General features: G+C 36.2%; 1 pseudogene; it reads left to right on the top strand.

The window, feature by feature from the left end:
* The first annotated feature begins 503 nt into the window (after positions 1-503).
* On the top strand, positions 504-2,467 carry LOC107860500 (annotated as a pseudogene).
* The last annotated feature ends 3,533 nt before the right edge of the window (positions 2,468-6,000 follow it).

The raw sequence follows: 6,000 nt of genomic DNA, 5'->3' as shown, positions 1-6,000 counted from the left end.
TATTGGTGACTTTTGCAGTTTTCTTATGTACTTTGCTATAATCCTGAGAGTAGTATTTCTGATACTTCGTATTGTTTAGTAGAGGAGGGTATGGAGTTCTTGGTTTTTGTTAGAAGGAATATCTTTAGCCTTTATCTGTTGTCATATGAAACCTGATATAAGATTTCTTGAGTTGTTCTAACTTTGAGAGGAAAGTGTCAAAAAACTCTTTTGATTAAGTTAAAACTTGATTCTATTCCAAAATTGATAGATGTATTTCGAGTTGATCATCTGCTGGAAGTATGTTGGCTCTACAACCTAATGACCAACTCTTTTTTCGATCATTTAGTGATCTTAACATGCAACAACTTAAACTAATTGAATCTGTCTATCTGTCTTGATTGGATTTTCTGCTAGTTTTTACGCTAAATTTTGAATAAAATATAAGTTTCTACGTGTCGTTGTGGTGTTGTGGGTCTTGACAACCTCTATTGTGATGTTAGAAAGATCAAAGAATTGCAGACATGGTGTACCGCATAGCAAGGGCATTTGAATTTCTGGTGATCACTAGGATTGGTATTGATGAACTGAAGATCACAAAAAAGCCACTAGTTTGGCCATTGCAGAAATGCCGAGTCATTGATGTTACTCCTATGAACTATACTTTTGAAGTCAATGCTATGAGTGCTGAGAAGCTGCCCTTCCTTCTCCCTGCTGTTTTACTATAGGTCCGTGTGTCGATGACCATGAGAGACTTTTCAAATATGCTAAACTTCTATCCCACCATGAACGTGATTCACATAACGTGAAGGGCCTTGCTCAAGCTGTCATTGAGGGAGAGACTCGTGTCTTGGCCGCTTCCATGACCATGGAGGAAATCTTTAAGGGCACAAAAGATTTCAAGAAGGAGGTATTTGAAAAGGTTTAGCTTGAGCTCAACCAATTTGGGTTGTTGATTTACAATGCTAACATTAAGCAACTGGTCGATGTTCAAGGCCACGAATACTTTTCTTACTTGGGGCAGAAAACTCAAATGGAAGCTGCAAACCAAGCAAAAATTGATGTTGTTGAGGCTAAAATGAAGGGTGAGATAGGAGCTAAGGAACAAGAAGGTCTCATACGTCAAAATGCTGCCAAGATTGATGCTGAGACAAAGATCATATCCACCCAAAGGGATGGTGAGGGAAAGAAAGAGGAGGTTAAAGTGAAGACTAATGTTATGATAAATGAAAACCAGAGAGAAGCTGAGCTTGCCGAGGTAAATTCTATTCTGGCAACCAAGAAGGCTGGGTGGTCTCAGCAAGCAAAAATGGCTGAGATCGAAGCCCAGAAAACTGTAGCGATTTGGGAGGCTGTATTACAATAAGAAGTTGAGAGAAAGAATGCATTGACTAAAACAGAGAGCCTCAAAGCACAACACCTCAGTAAGGCTACTGTTGACTATGAGATTAAGGCAAGTTTATCATGTCATAACACTTTTCTTTTAGTACCTTTGTGTGAATTCATGGAGTTGACTTTTCATTCCTGATCTATCCAGAGTTGATTAGACATTTAGACTGCTTATGATTTTCATTATTTCTTGTTATTTTTGTATTTAGAAGTTTCCATGTGAGATAGCCTACTCAGTTAATAGCTCATTTACACCGAGCTATAAAATTCACCTTGAGAATACACTTATTTGTACCGTATCCCACTTTGAGGTAAAATTCCTAAAACCAGTATGATGTAATGATCTCGCGTTCAACTATTGCATGACTGTGCTAGTGTTCCTTTCTAATTATATTGACTTTGCTCGGTATATATACTAGTGCATGTGGACTGAGGTTCTTTTCCTCTTATCTATTTTCAGTGGTAAATCTGATACTTTATTCTGTCATATAAATCCATTGTTTATGCACCAAGCTACTACTCATACAAAGTTTGACATGTTAACACTTCAGCTGCAAGAGGCTAATTCAGTGCTGTATAAGAAACAGAAGGAAGCAGAAGCAGAGCTTATGCTAATCAAAAAGCTGCAGAGGCTAAGAAATTGGCTGTAGAAGCTCAAACCTACGCTGTACAGCAAGCTGCTGATGCTGCACTCTATGCCAAGAAGAAAGAGGCTGAACGATTAAAGGGCATTGTAGAAGCAAAGGGATTTTATGTTCACAGTCTGATGTCAGCTTTGGGAGGAAACTACCATGCCCTGCGAGACTACATGATTATCGATAAGGGATTGTTTAAAAACATGGCCAAATGCAATGCTGAAGCGATCAAGGGACTTCAGCCAAAGATTAGCATTTGGACTAATGGTGGCACAAGTGGGCAAATGGCTAATGGAACCAGTAGTGGACCTGCTGGAATCAAAGAGTTGGCATCTATTTACAAAGCATTGCCTCCTTTATTTGAGACTGTGCACGAGCAAACCGGAATGCTGCCATCATCATGGATGGAAAGCCTCGCAGTTTTTGCTGCTGATCTAGCCACATCCAATCGTCGTTCTACATAAGGAAAATTAACAACTTTTAGGATCATCAAGTAGTATTTCAACTATCAATAAGCTGAACTACTTTACAAATAGCCAGTATATTAGCCCTTTGGAGTCTAGACAATGCTTGTAATATTTTATTACTGATGACATATTGAATTGCTTTGTCAATATTAGATTGTTGGAGATTGGGATGAGTTAGTCCCTTAATGTATTCACTGTTACATTTACTGATCTGATGTGAATAGGGTGTGGAATTTCTCTAGCAGGAGCCCCCATTAAACTATTATTATTGTAGGTGTTGTGACATTTATTATTTTAAGTTTAGTTGTTTAATCATATTAAACATCCCTTAATCGAGATAGTTGGAAAACATGCTACAACATTGATATGAACATGAAATTAATGATAGTAAGAGAGTTGTCACAAACACTGTGTCGTGGCAAGCCACTGCCTTGAAAGCGATTTCAACCCGACTCCGATGCAAATCCTTCTAGCCGGCCGCTCCCCAAGATTCCACAACTACTTCCAAACACGTGCACTCGTGGCTGGAAGTTTGGAGGTTGTCTAAATCAATTGTCCAAAATTGTCAAAGAATAAGAAGCCAAGATTACGGTAGAGAATTGATGAAGGGGGGAGAGTATTTATTTCCTATATTTTTCTTCTTACATCTTTAGTTCTCAAATGATACTCCTTAAATAGGTATATCATTTACGTTTCATTCATCAAAAGAATGAATGAAGACAAACAGAGTTAATGTACATAAATTAACATTACTCTTAAATTAATGACAAGTCATAAAGGGTAGTAAATTTCAAGACTTCTGATTGTCTTTCATTCACAAAGTTACAATTAATCGTCATTTAAATGATGTACATTTATGAAGTAGTAACTCCCACATCCTATTAACTCTTATGACTTACGGATGTTCACATAAAGTTATTAGAGAGAGTTATGAGAGTTTTTAATCTTTGCATTAATTAAGAAGGAACTATCCTTCAATCCCCCACTGATGCAAAGATAGAGAATAGAATAATTTTGGGCAAAAGGAAGGAACATGTACTTAAGTGTCAATATCTTTCGATTTGAATTGACACGTAGTGATATGAGGCAACAACAAATATTCAAAAAGTGAAGTACTCTTGAACTAGATGGACATAAGTTGAGACCCCCCCCCAACACATACCATATCCTTGATTTTAAGCAACCTCCGCGATACTACAAAATGCGTTTATGGTCATGCAGACAAACCTTGGGTCTTATGAGTGCTCTAGAAAGATAACCCAAGTCTTTCATAAAAAGGTGACCAACCTTTTACACTAACGTGGGTGATCCATCAAGTCTATCTCATAGACCACCTTAAGGCTATGGATCATTAAGAGCAAAAATAAGCTCAACCTTATAATACCCTACCTCACGCCATAGGGATAGGATATGTAGTGTTTATTAAGGGCTTATATGGCTTCGTTTGACCACAAATGGGTATCCACCATATTACCTCAATCCATGGGCTTTAGCCCTATCCCCCTCGATGATTCAATGACCATTTTCCTTGTCAAACCCTTGGTCATAGGATCCGCCAAATTTCTTTTGGATCTTACATATTCCAAGAAAATAACACCATGGTTCAACAATTGTTTCACTGCATCATGTCTGATGCGAATATGTCTCTTTTTACCATTGTATACACTATTTTTAGCAATCTCAATTACCGCCTGTGAGTCACAATGTAAAGAGACTGGTGACATTTGTCTTCCCCGTAAAGGCACATCTGTCAAAAGATTTTTCATCCACTCAGCTTCTTGCCCTGCCAACTCGAGAGCAATGAATTCAGATTTCACGGTAGAACGTGCTATACAAGTCTACTTTGAAGACTTCCACGAAATAATACCTGCACCTAAAGTAAACACATAGCCACTGGTCGAGCTAACTTCATCATTGTCAGTCACCAAGTTTGCATCACAAAAACCTTCTAAATCAGCAGGAAATTTATTAAAATGCAAACACCAATCCATAGTACCTCTCAAGTACCTTAACAAGCGATGAAGAGCATGCCAATGTTCATTACTGGGACTATAAATAAATTTACTCAATCTACTAACAGCATAAGCTATATCAGACCGAGTATAGTTCATGAGAAACATTACACTTCCAATTATTTTAGGACCGAGTATATTTCATGAGAAATATTACACTCCCAATTATTTTAGCATATTTAGTTTGAGAAACACTAAAATCTCTATTCTTTTTGAAGTGTATGCTAGAATTATAAGGAGTTCTTACTGAAACTACATCAAAACAATCAAACCTTTTCAACATCTTTTCAATATAATGAGACTAACACAAAGAGAAACCATTAACAGTTCTTTTGATTTTTATCCCTAAAATCAGATCACCTTATCCAAGGTCTTTCATTTCAAATTTAGAAAATAAAAATGTCTTAGTCTCATTTACAACGTTCACATTATGGCCAAAGATTAACATGTCATCCACATATAAACATATAATCACATAATCCGATCCTATTATTTTAGAATAAACACAGGTATCAGATGAATTAACAACAAAGCCATTATCCATTAATGTGAAATTAAATTTTTCATACCACTGCTTTGGTACCTGCTTAAGTCCATATAAAGACTTTCTCAATTTGCATACTTTATCCTCTTGTCCTGGGACCACAAAACCCTCAGGTTGAGTCATATAGATCTCTTTCTCTAAATCACCATTTAAAAATGTAGTTTTGACATCCATTTAGTGTACCACTAAACTGTGAATAGCAGCTAGAGCAATAAGAGTTCTAATGGTTGCTATTTCAGTCACAGGAGAATAAGTATCAAAATAATCAATACCTTTCTTTTGGTTAAAACCCCTAATCACAAGTCTAACCTTATATTTATCAATTGTACCATCAGGCCTCAATTTCTTCTAAAATATCCACTTGCTGCTTATAGGTTTACAGCCTTTAGGCAAATCATACAAGTCCCACGTGTGATTAGAGACTATAAAGTCTAATTCACTTTTAACAGCCTCTTTCCAAAATATTGCGTCTATTGAACTCATTGCTTTATCAGAAGTTTTAGGGTCTTCTTCTATTAAGTAGATAAACACTAATTCCTCATTTAAAGTATCAATATCAAAACCTTCAATTAGGAAGGTAATGATAAAATCAGGATCAAAACTAGTCTCAATTCTACGTCTTTTACTCCTTCTAAATTCATTTTCATACTCATTAGCAATATCATTAGAAACAGGCATAATATGGTAGTTAACAGACATAGATACAAAAGTATTATTTTACACATCACTAGGCACATCATTTTTCAAAGGAAAAACATGCTCAAAAGATTCTGCATCTCTAGATTAACAAATAGAATAATCATTTAATGACATAAATCTATATGCAACACTATTTTGAGCATAACCAATAAAGACGGTATCAAAGGTCTTAGAACCTACATTTACTTATTTAAAATTAGGTAGATTAACCTTAACCAAACACCCCGACACTTTTAGAAATTTCAAGTTAGGGACAAATCCTTTCCATAACTCAT

This window comes from Capsicum annuum, chromosome 8, assembly GCF_002878395.1.
Source record: "Capsicum annuum cultivar UCD-10X-F1 chromosome 8, UCD10Xv1.1, whole genome shotgun sequence".
Classification (NCBI taxonomy): domain Eukaryota; kingdom Viridiplantae; phylum Streptophyta; class Magnoliopsida; order Solanales; family Solanaceae; genus Capsicum; species Capsicum annuum.
The sequence above is the reverse complement of the archived record's forward strand: the minus strand, read 5'-3'. Positions and strand labels throughout refer to the sequence as shown.